The sequence below is a fragment of the Phyllobates terribilis genome, unplaced genomic scaffold, assembly GCF_046119375.1.
Source record: "Phyllobates terribilis strain yellow unplaced genomic scaffold, ASM4611937v1 Scaffold_11__3_contigs__length_659146591, whole genome shotgun sequence".
Taxonomy (NCBI): Eukaryota; Metazoa; Chordata; class Amphibia; order Anura; family Dendrobatidae; genus Phyllobates; species Phyllobates terribilis.
The window spans coordinates 550,680,175-550,697,131 of NW_027362771.1; positions in this window are offsets into that span (position 1 = coordinate 550,680,175).

The following is a 16,957-nucleotide window of genomic DNA, read 5'->3' on the forward strand; positions in this document are numbered from 1 at the left end:
TTACTGGTACCTAGTAATGGGGTCCCCGCCGGGGGTATTTCTGATTCTTGCTGGCTGACACAGCCGGGTCATCAGCCATGAACTGCGGGGGCATGTCCTTTTCCTCCTCGACTACGCGGTATACCTGGAGGGCATACCACCTGCGTTCCCCGTGGTGCCTAGTATAGGTTACACGGTCACCGGGGTACAAATTCCGGTCGGGGTGGCCCTGTTCCAGATGGGGCTCAACATCCCGCCGGTTGACGAATATGTCTCTGCTGAAGTGGGGATCGCGGATAAAGCCCCACCCAGCCCCCAAGTCAAATTTGACGACCAGTCCCTCTTCACGGGGACTAGGACGGGCAGATTCTGCTTGCCGGACTTGGGCTTTTGCGGCCTTGTTCCTGGCCTCCAACTTCTCACAGCGCGCCCGCCGGGTGCGCCGTTCCTTTTCTAGTTGTAGGAGCTCCTGTCTGCAGAACTCCTTTCTTGCCAGCGCTTGGGCTTGGGTCTCCTGCGGGAACCCCATCAGGTCTGGTGTTGGGAGTAGAGGGCATTGTTGCTGGTCCTCAAACCTGGCGGACCAGTCGAAAGAGGGCGCTCCGTACACCCACTCGAGTGTCGGGGCTGGCGGTTCCCGGGAGGGAGCCGAGCAGCAGGTCCGCGGAGTCAGCGCCCGGGGGTGAAGGTTCCGGGAGGGAGCCGAGCAGCGGGTCCGCGGAGTCAGTGCCCGGGGTGGAAGGTGTCTGGCTCAGGAGCCAGAACTGTGCTGGCTTTTTTAGATGTTTTTTTTTAGCAAAGTCCAGTCTAGGCTTTTTATTCTTGATGCTTATGAGTGGCTTGCACCGTGCAGTGAACCCTCTGTATTTACTTTCATGCAGTCTTCTCTTTATGGTAGATTTGGATATTGATACGCCTACCTCCTGGAGAGTGTTGTTCACTTGGTTGGCTGTTGTGAAGGGGTTTCTCTTCACCATGGAGATTATTCTGCGATCATCCACCACTGTTGTCTTCCGTGGGCGCCCAGGTCTTTTTGCATTGATGAGTTCACCAGTGCTTTCTTTCTTTCTCAGGATGTACCAAACTGTAGATTTTGCCACTCCTAATATTGTAGCAATTTCTCGGATGGGTTTTTTATGTTTTTGCAGCTTAAGGATGGCTTGTTTCACCTGCATGGAGAGCTCCTTTGACCGCATGTTTACTTCACAGCAAAACCTTCCAAATGCAAGCACCACACCTCAAATCAACTCCAGGCCTTTTATCTGTTTAATTGAGAATGACATAACGAAGGGATTGCCCACACCTTTCCATGAAATAGCCTTGGAGTCAATTGTCCAATTACTTTTGGTCCCTTTAAAAACAGGGTGGCACATGTTAAGGAGCTGAAACTCCTAAACCCTTCATCCAATTTTAATGTGGATGCCCTCAAATGAAAGCTGAAAGTCTGAACTTCAACTGCATCTGAATTGTTTTGTTTAAAATTCATTGTGGTAATGTCTAGAACCAAAATTAGAAAAATGTTGTCTGTGTCCAAATATATATGGACCTAACTGTATTACTTTATTAATCCTGAATCTCAGCTGATCACATTATTATAGTATAGCGTTGAGTCTTTATCTGCCATTGTTTATCTGAAGGCTCGTTTTGTGTCTCTCGGACCTTGACTTTTAGCATTATCTGTGAGGAAGTTCCAGATTCTCTTTCCATTTATGTTACAAACTGATTAGCTCTATCCGGGTCAACACATACAGTAGGTAATGGTCTATGTCTATATAACTTGTTTTTGTTTTTGTCATTTTTGGTTGGTGGCCAGTGCCCAACAGTTGTTAGTTCTTGCCCCGTCTATGTGATGCTCTCCGAACTTTTCATTGTATAAGGAGAGGGTGTTGGGTATTTTGGGTCAGGTTCGCCATAACCGCAGGACTTAGCTTTGTGCTTTCCTTGTCTCTACTGAACATTAGTTACAAGAACAATTAGGAACCTCTGAGACGGAGCTGAAGAATCAAGTAGGGGGTTTTGTCTATACAACCCAAATTGAGAAGCATTACTCCAGCACCTTCCCTTGTGATTCTGTCTGTGATGATAATGAGACTGCTGAAAAGTCTTCAGTACAGAACAGGGATCACTTAACAGGAGGCTGACGGGACAATACATTGCAATAAAAAAAAGTATTGGAGTATATAGAATCAGCGATTAAAGGGGTTGTCCGGGACTTTTACATTGATGGTCTACCCTTAGGATAGGCCATCAATATCTGAGTGGCTGCGGCCAGGTACTGCATATCTGCCCCCTATTCGAACCAATAGGGGGTGGATGAGCAGTACATGGCCGTGGTCATATACAATTGATGGAGATGTGCAATTTGGAAACTTAGCCGATGTAACCGGGAATAACTAATGATCAGAGGTGACCAATCCTAAATACTGGACAAACCCTTTAAATGGTGTTATTAAAAAGTACCTACAAAAATCAAGTTCTCTTGTTGGTGGGAAGATAAAACTGGTTCTTGGAATACAAGAACGAAAAACTAAAGCCAAAAATAAAGAAAAACTGTCTATAGCAGTGGGAAACAATAAGGACATTTTCTGGTACCATTTTTCCTTTAATATTTTCCTATATTTCTTGTATATCGCAGGCACATAGATGACACAACTTTCTGAAGTGAACACTAGAGGGCATCAGCTTCCTTACAACCATCAGCACTTTCTCGAAGTGGAGTATGGTGGGTGACGTCTGCTTCAAGAGCTTCTCCAGGAGACAGAAATTGCTATAATTTATTTTTCAGCACAGAAATGACTAAAACTTTCGAGGTTACCTTCCTTTGCAATTCAGACTCTGATTTAAGATTGCTCATCTCTAAAACAGAGCACAAAAACACAAATCACTCTCCTGCATCCTCAACGCCGGACCGCTGTGCTCCTGCTGCCCCTCAATTCATTATAATTATAAAGAGGTGCCTTCTGCACAGTGTCAGGGGATAGCGCAAACAGTGGAAATGAAATAAGTTATGTTACAAGAAGAATACAGTAATTCAGATGAACAGACTATTGACACAATGCTATTTACACCCTATCATTCTATTATTACAATTAAATAATTGTTAGTGAAGTGATGTCTTAGTCCTAATACCCCAACCCAGAGGGCATCACTGTCACCTCTGGGCCCGTCACCGTCGTCACTCTCTAGGCCACACAAAACATCACATAGGCCCTAATGGCAGTCGAGGATGCCACCCGCTAGGCCGCAACTTCCAGGTTGGTGAGTTACTCGGCCCACTCGTCACAGTGGCCGCCTTTATTCCCTGAAGAACGGCCCTGGTACCCACTTTGTACCATACATCTACATTGAAAGCGACGGCGCACATGAATGTCCCTCCGCTGTGGCCAAGTCGTTTCTCTATTTCTCGGCTCTGACTCTGCTCACTTGGCTCAGCTCTCTCGGGTCTGGTCTCTTAAGTCTTCACTCTGGTCCTATCTCTTGGGTCTTCAATCGGGTTTGGTCCCTCTCCTCTCATGTCTTCACTCGAGCTTGGTCTCTCGATTCCTTTTCTCGGGTTTGGTCTCTCATAATGGCGGCTATAAGCGAGCTCACTGTAGTGCACATCCATCCCGCTACAGGTTCGAGACCCAACTCCTACCCTTCACTGCTGTCCCGGGCCTTTTATAATTATTAACTGCGCCACAGCTATCACCTGCCTGGTGTCTTCTCCAACCTCTTCCCTGAGGGAACATGCAATTCACTCTTAAGTTCTGACTTACGCAATTCTTTTAGATTTTACTTTCTAGTCTTTGACTAGCAGACGGCAGTTTTCGCTTGCAGCCACTCTTTTAGGCATTAACTATGGACGTCTATCTCCTTACATTCCCGCCAGTCCTCGGGAGAGAGAGACCAATTTACCTCTAGATGCTCCTCGGGGGTGGTCCCAGAGTCGCTAGTATCCAAGCACATTCTTGTGTTTCTTGCATTATGTACTGCCAAATGAAGTCATCCTCTGCGTACCTTGTGGATGGGACATTAGCGTTGGCACGCTCAGTTCTGTGAGGCCCCTCTTGGTTTGTCTCTTCAGGAACACCCGGGTCTTCTCTTGCAGGGTGACTTCCGACCTATTCTCTGGATCAGCCTGGAGTGGTAGTGTTGCTTCCCTTGGCAACTGCAGGTACCACCCACCATTCATTCTCATCCTCCGCAAGCCTCCTTGATGCACAGTTCCTCTGCTCTTTTGGGGGTTCAGGCACTCTCTACTCATTAGACACACAGGGACGAAGCATGTTGTGGTGTAGCATACTTCCTGGTGCCCCTTCTTCTTCTTCTGGTTGAACCTCATACACCAAATTCTCGGGGTATACCCTTTTCATAACCCAGTGGGGAGTAGTCTCCCATCTGTACTTGTTCCCAGGGAGCTTTGCTCGTGTCAGCACTCTATCTCCGGGTTGTAGTGGTGTCTCCAGCATCGGGGTCACGTCTGGATGGCTCATCTCTTGGAATTGCTGTTCAAGAGCCATCTCAGAATCTGCAGCCTATGCCTTAAGGTGATAGGGCATTGTCCGTAGAGTTGGTGACGTTCTTCCGTGGCCCCCCCCGCAGGAAGCATGCCCCTTGGTCAAAGTGGATCCAATTCAGGCACCTGTAAACAGATCAGGAGATGAAACACTCAGGTAAGAGCAAGGCAGAAGTAACCAAGTTAGCTGTTTATTCTCCTGAGATGGGAATGCGAGGGATGGGTTTAATAGTAGGATATGATAAATAAAACAGATTAAATACAGTTGGAAATAAACAATGCTATTAACAGTACACGGTGATTGTTATAGCAAATTCTCTATGCTATCTAACTAATCTCTGATGCTGATAGTGTCCACAAACATATAATGTATTATCACAATATACCCCTTGTCTCTTCTGGGTCTTGGCGGGGGTCTCCAGTTTTTCCCTCAATGCTGCAAGTCCTTCTGACAAAGTCAAGAAATATTCTCTGGGCCTTCCTCACACTGATCGGTCTCTGTCTCGCCCGCTGTACTACCCCCTACTGCACCCTGTACCGTACGTCAGTGCTGGAAGTAATGGCCCTACTCACTCACACCTCTGATTCACTAGTATGGACGTCCACTTCCGGGTCAGGGTCCTCACTGGATCTTTGGTGCTTGGCCTTGGGACGAACGTCTATCGGGCCTGGACGAACAAGGTCCGGGTCCTGGGTCTTGACTGGTGCAGACTGCTTCTCAAAGCTTGCCTGGCGCAGATCTGGACCTCAGTTCTTGACTGGTGTGGTCTGATTTATGAACCTTGACCGACGTCGCCTGGACCTTGCTCACGTGCACATCTGCTGCCTCAGACCTCATGGCTCTTTCCGGAATCTCGGCTTCTACGTTCCCCTGTACACATGTCCTGTTCATCTCACCGGTTGGCACCAATCTTCTTCCCGCCTTTCTGCTCTGGCCTTTTATATCAGGGAGCTGCTTCATCAAGGCCACATGACCCGGTGCTCCGTCTAGACTCTTCCTCCCCAAAACTCTTCCCGTTGGTTCTGCAGGGTTCTGCTCAGGCAGCAGATTGCAGTCTCCAGACACAAATCCCATATAGTGCTAGAGAATCTCATCCTTTGCAGCACATCCCCTTACACACCCATATACCCGGATGAAGTCTTGGCAGATAGCACGGGCAGCTGATCGCCAGGCAATAGTCACAACGGTTATGAGATGGGCCGATCATGAGGTAGTCCACCATTAATACTTTCAGTGGTTCAGATGTCCTTATTACTTGTGTGGGTGCCGTCAGTTCTGGAGGCTTATCCAATTTAAATTGCCCGCACTTCTGACAAATTTCTTCCACCACCCGACGTAGTTGTGGCCAATACACGAGTCGTTGCAGCCACTGGAAGGTCCTCTCCATTCCGAAGTGTGCTCCCCTCTCATGAGTTTCCTTCGCCACACTCTGCACCATCCCTTCTGGAATCCCTACTTGCCACGTAGTCCCAAACTCCCTGGGTAACTGTATCCACCTGTATAACAGGCCATTTTTCATACAGAGTCGTTCCCATTGTCCTAACGTCTGTAAGGCACCGATATACAAAGCTGCTCTCTCTCCTCTGTTGGGCTTCTGGCCTAGGGTCACCCACTTCTGTAACTTCAATAGCTTGATCTGACTGTTGCAGGTGTACACATTCATCTCGTGGGCGTCCCAGCACTTGATTTGGTCGGTATTCTGATCCCGATTTTTGAGAGGCCACAAGAGCCATCACAAAACATCTGAAACCTGGGGTTTCATCACCCTCCAACTCTTTGTCCACATCCTGGGCCGGTCACTCATGGGTCACTCTGGATAGGGCATCCGAGTGGGTGTTTCAGCCTTCACCCGATAGGCTATCTTGTACCAGTACTTGGACATTCTCATGACCCACCATTGTTCCAATGCTCTCAGTTTTGCGTTTTCTAAGTGGGGAAGTGGGTTGTTGTCGGTCTGCACATTAACTTCAGACCCCAATAGATATACCGCAAACTTTTCAGTCTTGGCTCATACCAGGCCTGACAATTTTAGTTTGAATGAGCTATAATTTTCATGATCTCTCTCTGTATCCCGTAGGGATCTGCTTGCGTAGACAGTCACTCGTTCTTGGCCTTCTTGGACCTGGGCCAGCACCGCTCCCAGACTGTAGAGACTTCCGTCTGTGTATAACACTAATGGTTGAGAGAAGTCTGCGTAGGCCAATATAGGAGCATTTGTGGCGCCCCTGAGGGTTCAGTCGCCACAAAGGTACTGCACCTCACCCAGAAGTGTGGCATCTCCTTCTCTCAGGTAAGGATGGAGTACTGCCCGGGACCCCAACACCCGCATTCAACACTACACTACTCCAGGCTGGCAGGAAGGGCATTATGCACTTCTTTTGCTGCCCTGTCCCTGGCTGGAATGGGGGTGTGGGTGGCGGATGCAGACCAGGGGAGCACTTGAAGAGGAGGTGTATATAAAGGGAGCCATCATGTGTAGGGGTGGATTCAGTGAGTAGTAAGAGAGAGAGAGAGGAGGGGAGCAGAGTCTCTTCAGGAGCTCTGCTCCATAGTGGGGCCTAGTAAGAGAGGCCCAGGAGGGGAGCAGAGGAGAAAGGCTCCAGTAACAAAAGGGATCCCAGGAGGTACGGTGAGTGCAGGACAGCACCCTTACGCCCGAATCTGCCAAGAGTCAGAGGGATCAGGCCGCAAGAAGGGAACCGGTCCCTGGACTAGCCGAGTTACTCCAGGTCTCTGCTGGAAAACCGGAGACTTCTGCACTTCCATGGTGCAGTTGCCACAACCGCACCTAAGCCGCCGTGAAGGGCACCAAGTAAGGTCCGGGAACTTCAAGTTGCCCAGAGGGATCTCAGAGCACCCGATTGGGACTTTGTGTGGCGGGGCGCAGGGCAGGAGGGAGAAGACCCAGCGCGGGAAGTCGGCTAAGGAAGGAATGTAACATGTTGACATGTCTTTCTAGCAATGAGCTCATATTTATGACAGTGTAAATTTCTCCTGCAATGACTTAGTCCGGCCATTAGGGGTCAGCAAGAAACAAGTAAAGAGAAAGCCCAGGGCTCTGTAAAAAGCCCGGGAAAGAGAGATCCAGGAAGCTCTCTGAGAAGGCGACATGAGTCTGAATGCTGAGTGACGTTGGAGAGCTTGTACGGACTGCAGCCAGACAGTGTGTCCAAGAAGAAGCTGTGACTTGTGAGTAACTGAGATATCTGACCGGTCACCAACTGTGTAGTCAGTTAAGGAAAGCTAGTTAGTGATTCCAGTAGTGCTGAGAACTGCCTGGTGTATATCACTGCTGATGGACTGATCAGGCTTGATCCAGAGATTGTGAAGGATCTGGTACACTAAGACTCTGTGCACGTGGATACTACAAAGGACCCCTGTTATGAACTACACTTTGAGACTGAGATTGATTCTAATCCCTGCTGACACCTGGATGTGCTGGAGAGCTTGGTGAGGAGAAGCTGATCAAACCCTGTGACCGGAGATCAGGTCTAATTAAAGGTTTAGTTTGTTAACTGTTTGCATATGTATTAAGTCTGAGAGATTTCTCTTTGCTCTTGTAAGAAGAGAAACTGTACACTGTATAGGTAACGCGTTGGTTAAATCTATATGAGTGTTCTCTAAGGGGAAAACAAGGGTACCCAGATCCCATTGTATTAGTGTGGGAGGGGGGTGTAAGGTTATATTCCTGGGAGGACCACGTGCCACGTCCGCGGTAACATCCTGGGTAGGCCCTGTACTGAATAAGGGTGGGAGCAGCATAGCCCAGGGGTAGTTTGGCTCATTCCCGCGAGATTGGCACCAGGGGTAGTTTGGCTCATTCCCGCGAGATTGGCACTTGGGGTCTTTCGGGCTGCATAACTTGTATTTTGTGTTAGTGGCTGTTGTGGCCCATATTTTGTAGAATTGTTTAACCTTGTCAATTTTTGTGACCAGTATAAAGAAAGTTATTTGCCACTATACAAGGTCAGAGTCATTCATAGCAGCGCCGTATTCCTCATACACATTTGACCGGCGTTCCGGTCGTTACATCTTGGCGTAGTCGACAGGATACGGCGCTCGCCATGAATAGTGACAGTAGCGCGGAAGGTGCAGCCGCGTCCGCTGTAGTACTCCACCCCACTACTCCCGTTGTGACCAGTAGAGACCGGTTAGTTGGTTGCTCTGCAACGGGCGCACTACTTAACCACCTGGCCAAGTTTGATGGGTATAACTTGCTGTTCAGTGATTGGGTAGGCAGGTTGAAGAATGCCATTGCCTTGCACGGTGTTAGGTCTCAGCTGCAACCAGAAGTCGCGCTGAATGCTCTGGAGGGGGATGCCCGTAAAGTTGTCTTGTTAAAATCCGAGGATAGGCGAAAGACGGTCGACAACATCATCCGGATACTTGAGAAAGCATTTGATCACGTGGAGGCAGCAAGGCAACTACGAGTACAGTTTTTCGCCCGGACCCAGAGAGACTGAGAAAGCCTGATCCAGTATGCTATAGCGCTGGAGGAATTGCATCAGGAGATCAAAAAGAAGTCGCCTGTAACCGTGGGTACTGAAGCCGATGTCAACAGCATTCTTCGGGATCAGTTCATAGAGGGGATACGGAGTGAGGCGCTAAGGAGCGAATTGTTGCTGAAGGCGCGGAATACCCCTGGTGTCACCTATGCCGAAATACAGGAAGAGGCGGTAGCACGGACTTTGGAAGTGAAGCCTGCTTTGCAGTGGAGTAGCCTGCAAGTGGCTAACACAAGAGAGCCGAGACCAGACCCTGTTCAGGCACAGCTGGCTGCCTTGCAGAAAACCGTAGAAAACCTGACGGAACAGGTACAACAGATGCAAGTTCGGGGGGCGCCTCCGATATGCTCAGCCTTGACGAACCCCTCTATTCCCCTTTATGGTCAACCCCCCTATACCTCAGGAAGGACGCCGACTGCTCCTAGACCTGAGGCATCCGGAGGTAGGGCAAGAAGACCAGTTCAATGTTGGCGATGCCGAGAACTGGGGCATATGCAGCGGTACTGCCCGAGGAGTCTGCCAGCTGAAGTCCCGCCATCGGTAAAAGAGAGGCCCTCGCTGTAGTTGAGCATACGACGAGGCAGGAACGAAAATCAGCGCCCAATGTCTGTTCTGAGGATCTGATTGCAGAGAGTCCCACGTTGGATGTGCAGTTTGCAGGAAAGAAGGTGGCGTGCTTGGTGGATACCGGATCGGAGGTGACGACCATGCCGATGGAATTTTTCAAGACGCACTTCGAAGAGACTGTCAAAACGGAGTCAGGACACCTGCTAAGGTTGAAGGCCGCTAATAATGAAGAAATTCCAGTGGCAGGCATCGCTTGGATGAGAGTACAGCTGTGCGGCCAGGAGTTAGGAACCAAAGGAGTGGTGCTCGTGAAGACTCAGGCGAGGCCGAATCTCCCGGTGGTTCTGGGAATGAATATCCTGAGAGAACTGGACTCCCTTTTGTTTGAGCGCGATGGTCCGAGATACTGGAAGCGAGCGACACCCCACAAAGCCACTCAGAGGGCCCTGCAACAGGTGGTCCGTTCGTGCGGCATTCAAAAGAGTTCGGCTGAAGGAAGAGCAGTGGGAGCGGTGTATGTCCCACGCGGGTCTGCCGTTGTAATCGCTCCGGGTCAAGAGAATCTTGTGTTGATGCCGGTAGGGATGCACAGGAAACTGAATGGTGTGGAGGTGATTCTGGAACCGGTGGGATGGTCAGAAGATACGGATAGCCCGATGATAGCCCGAACATTGGCCATTGTGCAAGATGGAAGTGTACCAGTGAGATGTCTGAATCTGCAGAATCATGAGGTGACTCTGGCAGTGGGCACGAAGCTGGCCGATGTGTATGTGTGTGGTGAAGGAGTCATCCCCAAAAGCCAGTTCACACTGAGGGCTGACCGCCGGACTGCCTGGACCTTGTCGATGCAGATGACAGCTGAAGAATCCCCCACGCCTGAGTGCAATGGCAGAAGGATTATGGAAATCATGGGAGTGGATGAGTCCCAGTTGACTCCCGAACAGGCTCGCAGACTGGAGGCTGCGCTGTGGGAATATCAGGTTGCCTTCTCCAGGGGAGATGAAGACTTTGGTTGCACCAAGGCTGTGGAGCATGAGATACCCACGGGAAACACCCCCCCAATTCGGGAGAGATATCGTTAGATCCCACCGAGTCTTTATCAGGAGGTCAAAGGAATGCTGGCACAGATGCTGGATAATGGGGTGATCCGGCCGAGTCAAAGTCCTTAGGCCACACCGGTCATGCTGGTCCGGAAAAAGGATGGGACAATACGGTTTTGTGTTGATTACTGTAAGCTGAATGCGCACACAGTACGTGACTCCTATCCATTGCCCCGGATCAAGGAATCCCTGTGTGCCCTGGGAAAGGTGAAGTACTTCTCCACTCTTGACCTGGCCAGCGGCTACTGGCAGGTGCCCGTGGCAGCTCTAGATCGGCAGAAGACAGCATTCATCTTGCCAATGGGACTGTACAAATTTAATCGAATGCCCTTCGGACTCACCAATGCTCCAGGAACATTTGAGAGGTTAATGGAATACTGCTTGGGCGATTACAATTTCGATTCCGTGTTGATGTCTTTGGATGATGTAATTATATTTGGAGATTCGTTCGACGACCACCTGAAGAAGCTCCGGCAAGTGTTGCACCGACTGAGAGACAATGGACTTAAGATCAAGCCAAAGAAATGTCACTTGTTTCAGACACAGATCGAGTATCTGGGGCATGTAGTGTCTGCTGAGGGTGTGTGACCAGCACCGAGTAAAATTGAGGCCATTCAGGGGTGGCCCCGTCCCAAGACCGTGAGAGAAGTACGAGCGTTCCTTGGTTTAGCTGGGTACTACCGTCGGTTTGTGAAGGACTTTGCTAAGGTGGCTGAACTACTGAATGAGTTGTTGAGAGGGACGGCACAGGGGCCCAACAATCAGCCAATTCGGTGGACTGACCGACAGCAACAGGCATTTGATCGGGTCAGGGCCGCCCTTGTACAGGCACCTTTATTGGCGTATGCTCGCTTTGACTAACCGTTCACCCTGTACACGGATGGAAGTCTCCATGGTCTGGGAGCTGTGTTAGCCCAAGAACAAGATGGGGTGAGAGGATCATCGCGTATGCTAGCCGGTCTCTACGGGACACCGAGCGAAATCCGGACAATTACAGATCGTTTAAGCTGGAGATGTTGGCCCTGGTGTGGGCCATGACTGAGAAGTTTGCAGAGTATCTGGCTGGCTCTGAGATTCTCGTGATGACGGACAATAATCCACTTGCACACTTGGAAAACGCTAAGCTTGGAGCCCTGGAGCAGAGATGGGTAGCACGGATGTCCAAGTTTAATTGCCGGATTCTGTTCCGTTCGGGTAAAGAGAACTCCAATGCTGACGCGTTATCACGAGTGGCCCGAGGCGCACCCGAGCATGGGGTGGATGAAGAACTCGAGGATACTGAGATCCCCGATTTGAGGCGATTGCCTGTGTTCGTGGACGTGGCACGTTCAAGTGGGTTGGCGACACGGGTCGCCACATTGCTGGGCAAGACTCATCAAGAGTGGGCTGAGTTACAGGATGCAGACTCCGAACTGTCACGAGTAAAGAAATGGCTGAGTCAAAAGTCCTGGTCCGATGGGAGAGCAAGAGCCCGGCTGGGTGCCGAAGGACAAAAGCTGCTAAGGCAGTAGGATCGATTGGTCATAGCGGAGGGGATACTGTATCACTGGATCTACATAGCAGCGGAGCTGGGGTACCGTTGGCAGGTAGTAATTCCAGCTTCAGTGGCTCCGGACAGGAAGCTCATACGCGGGGTGCACATTTCTGGCCTGAGAAGACTTATCGTTCGCTGCACCGGTATGTGTACACGCCTGGCTTAGAAGAAGTTGTGAGAGAGGTGTGTGGCAGGTGCCGGGCATGTGAGCTGAATAAGTCTCCAGAGCAGAGGGCTCCTGTCCAGACAATCGTGACGTCTGCCCCACTGGAAGTGCTAATGGTGGATTATTTGTCAATTGGGTACACCAGAAGTGGTCATCAGTCATGTCTGGTCATGACTGATCACTTTACTAAGTTTGCCGTCGCTGTCCCCACCAAAGGTCAGACTGCTAAGTCTGCAGCAGAGGCAATTTGTAAGCATTTCATCCAGGTTTATGGGTGTCCTCAAAGGATACATTCAGATCAAGGTGCTTGCTTCCAAGGTCAGCTCATAACAGAGTTGCTACAAGACTATGGGATTCAGCAATTCCGGACAACGCCCTAGCATCCGCAGGGAAATGGGGCCTGGGAACGGTTCAACCGAACCTTGCTCCAGATGCTGAGAACGCTTGAACAGAGGCAGAAGGAGTGATGGACTGAGTTCCTCCCAGAACTTATGTGGGCCTATAACAATCGGGTCCATAGCACCACAGGATTCACTCCGTACGCGATGATGTTCGGTCGGCCTGGGCGAGAGATTGAAGAACTTAGTCTCACTGTACCCGATGAACCAGAATATCGTACAGCCAGTGAGTGGGTCCAGGATCATCGCCGAAGGTTGCGTGAAATCCATCGGATAGTAAAAGACCGTGTGCAGGATCATCCTCACCGAGATCGGGTGCCGGTGCACCTAGATGAGTTCCGGGTGGGTGATAAGGTGCTAGTGCGAGTCACGCGTCCAGGAGGGAAGGTGAGCGACAGGTGGGAGGAAACACCCTACACAGTAGTGGAAAGGGTATTCCCAGGGGGAAGTGTGTACACAGTGATTCCCGAAGGGTGCATTGGACCCCGTTGCACAATGCACCGGAACTGGCTAAAGAGGTGTATGTCCGACACACCTGCCTGTCACCCTGAGTCACCTGCGCCACCTACGGCAGTTGCACCGAGCAATGTTGAATGCGACTGATGGGATGACTTCGGGGTGAGACCATCGGACGTGCAGAGTCTGATAGCGCAAGTTCCAGGTGTTCCTGACACCGCCACTGATGTTACTGTTCCACTAGATGCGGTGGACCCTCCATCAAGCTCGGCAGGTGCTGGTTTGCGGAGACCGGAGAGGAGCACAGCTGGTGTTCCCCCGATACGATATAATCCTGAGGAGTATGTGTTACATATGAGTGGTATGAAACCATTTGTCGGGACCCCAAATTGTAAGTGGGGTGGAGTGTAACATGTTGACATGTCTTTCTAGCAATGAGCTCATATTTATGACAGTGTAAATTTCTCCTGCAATGACTTAGTCCGGCCATTAGGGGTCAGCAAGAAACAAGTAAAGAGAAAGCCCAGGGCTCTGTAAAAAGCCCGGGAAAGAGAGATCCAGGAAGCTCTCTGAGAAGGCGACATGAGTCTGAATGCTGAGTGACGTTGGAGAGCTTGTACGGACTGCAGCCAGACGGTGTGTCCAAGAAGAAGCTGTGACTTGTGAGTAACTGAGATATGTGACCGGTCACCAACTGTGTAGTCAGATAGGGAAAGCTAGTTAGTGATTCCAGTAGTGCTGAGAACTGCCTGGTGTATATCACTGCTGATGGACTGATCAGGCTTGATCCAGAGATTGTGAAGGATCTGGTACACTAAGACTCTGTGCACGTGGATACTACAAAGGAGCCCTGTTATGAACTACACTTTGAGACTGAGATTGATTCTAATTCCTGCTTACACCAGGATGTGCTGGAGAGCTTGGTGAGAAGGAGAAGCTGATCAAACCCTGTGGCCGGAGATCAGGTCTAATTAAAGGTTTAGTTTGTTAACTGTTTGCATATGTATTAAGTCTGAGAGATTTCTCTTTGCTCTTGTAAGAAAAGAAACTGTACACTGTATAGGTAACGCGTTGGTTAAATCTATATGAGTGTTCTCTAAGGGGAAAACAAAGGTACCCAGATCCCATTGTATTAGTGTGGGAGGAGGGTGTAAGGTTATATTCCACGTCCGCGGTAACATCCTGGGTAGGCCCTGTACTGAATAAAGGTGGGAGCGGCATAGGGGTACTACCCATAGGGGTAGTTTGGCTCATTCCTGCGAGATTGGCACTTGGGCTCTCTTGGGCTGCATAACTTGTATTTTGTGTTAGTGGCTGTTGTGGCCCATATTTTGTAGAATTGTTTAGCCCTGTCAATTTTTGTGACCAGTATAAAGAAAGTTATTTGCCACTATACAAGGTCGGAGTCATTCATAGCAGCGCCGTATTCCTCATACACATTCGACCGGCGTTCCGGTCGTTACAGGAACATAAAGAAAGGGGCTAACGCAGTGCGACGCGGGAGGCGGACACCCGTACAGTGTACCTGAGGAACCTAAAAAGAACTGTGAGTAAACTCGGATGACTGCACTCCACTGTTTCTGTCAGTTATTTCTACCACGCTACCGCTCCTGCACTACAACACCCAGCATCACCATCTGCACCTACACTGCCCTGGAGCTGTGCTCTGCCTGCGGAGAGCCGCACCAACCCAGCTGCCCTAAGATCTGCTCCAGAGGTCTGCAGTAGCGCCGGTACCCATTACCGGGAACCACAGGTGGCATCACGAGACGAAACTGTTAACAAACCCCTTTTTAAAGAGTGACCGCAGGGTACAGGCCCGGGAGCCGACTGCCGTGACATCCCACAGAAGGTCAAGGCCCGGGTACCGAGTCCCCCATATCCCCCCTGGGCGAGTCACATTCGTCAATGCGAGCTTTAATGCCTGGAAGGCTTGGTTCCTACTGGATTGGCCGACTCTTGGGGCCTCCTGCCGTCCCCTTTAGCAATTTATGTAATGGGGCCACCATCTTCGCAAAATCCTTGATGAATCTTCTATAATACCCCGATGGGCCCAGGAATGCTCTTAATTCTCTCAATGTCAAGGGTGTAGGCCACTTCAGTATGGCATCCACTTTTTCCTTTATTTGGTACACTCCTTCACTGGATACTGTGTGCCCTAGGTATTCTATTTAATTCTAGCAAGATGCTCCTCAAATGTGGTGGAGTATATTATAATGTTGTCGAAGTATTGTGGCACCCTGCTGTTCACAGGTACCACAGGACCAGGGTGCATGGATGGACTTCTCCACAAGAGGCCCTCACTACATACAAACACCTCCACCCTTCCACCTTAAACCAGCAGATTGGGCCCGTTAGGGATATATATATGGAGGGTGGAGCCAGGCAGTTCAGATCAGTCAGTCAGACAGAGTCAGAGAGTCTGAGAGCGTGCTGACGCTGAGAGCAGCGAAGACGCAGCACGTCTGCTGCTGAGTTCTGAGGGCCCCGAGTGTGGCCGACGGCAAGGAGGAGAGGAGAGAGGAGTTGAAAGGGGGCAGAGGAGCATCATAGGCTCACCCCAAGACACGAACCAGACACCGGGTCTGCGCCTACAGGGTCCTTTATACCCAGTAGGGATCACCGGCATACCAGGAGGATTACAAGTCCCTGGCCGACCTGAAGCTAGACCCATTACAGGACCAGGAACCATGAAGGCCCCGGCGACCAGGGATAGTGGTTGCCAGCAGAAGGTCCTACTACCGAGCGACAGGTGAAGGAACAGCACGGCACATAAGCTAGGCCCAGTTGCAGGCTGGCCAGGAGCTTAGAGAGAGGCAGACACGGACCAGGAGGCCTTATACCCGCTCACTGGGGAGAAGTCCTGAAGTGCACCCATCCTACTGAGTACCCTGGACCGTACCTGACATCCACACCAGTAAAGGTATTGAAGCGAATCCCCTGTCTCTGTCAATTACTCCTGCTGCGCCATCTCACCTGCACTACAAGTCCCAGCATCACCACCCACCAAACTCCACACTGCCCCGGGGGCCTGCTCCACCTGTGGGGAGCAGAAACACCTCAGCTGCCATCCCATCACCCCCCAGAGGTCTGCAGCAGCGCTGGTAAACCTTACCAGGTTCCACAGGTGGCATCACAAACTATTTACTTTATTTTTATTTTCTATCCAAGTTACAATCCCCTTTTTGGTTGACCTCCCTGGGCCACGGACTGGGCCAGCCACTGTGACATACCCCCCCAGCATCCATAGGGCCGGCTGCCGAGTACCCCATTGCCCCGGGGGCGCGTCAGTATGTCAGCATTACCTCAAAGTTCAAGTCTCCAAGACACCTTTCCATCAATTGTTGAAGCTTCCCCGGGGCATTAGTTAGCCTAAACGGCATCCGGTTAAACTCAAACAGTTCATGGGCTGATGATCTTCAGCTGATCTCACTCGGCCATGGGAATTTGCCAGTAGCAACTGGTCAAATAGAGATAGGAAAAGTAACTAGCTTTCTTAGTGCCAACAGGGATTCTTCTATCCTCGGCTTAGGGTATGAATCTCGGACCATGCAGGTGTACAACTACCGATAGTCCACACAGACCCTCAGAATCCTGTCCTTCTTCCAGACCAACATGATGGGTGCAGCCCAGGGGCTCTGGCTTTTTTGTATCACCCCGTTTTGTAGCATGTGAGCCAGAAGATCATTCACTTTTTGATACTATACAACTGTGGAGGAATCTGACTATATCTTTCTCATATGGGGGCTGTAT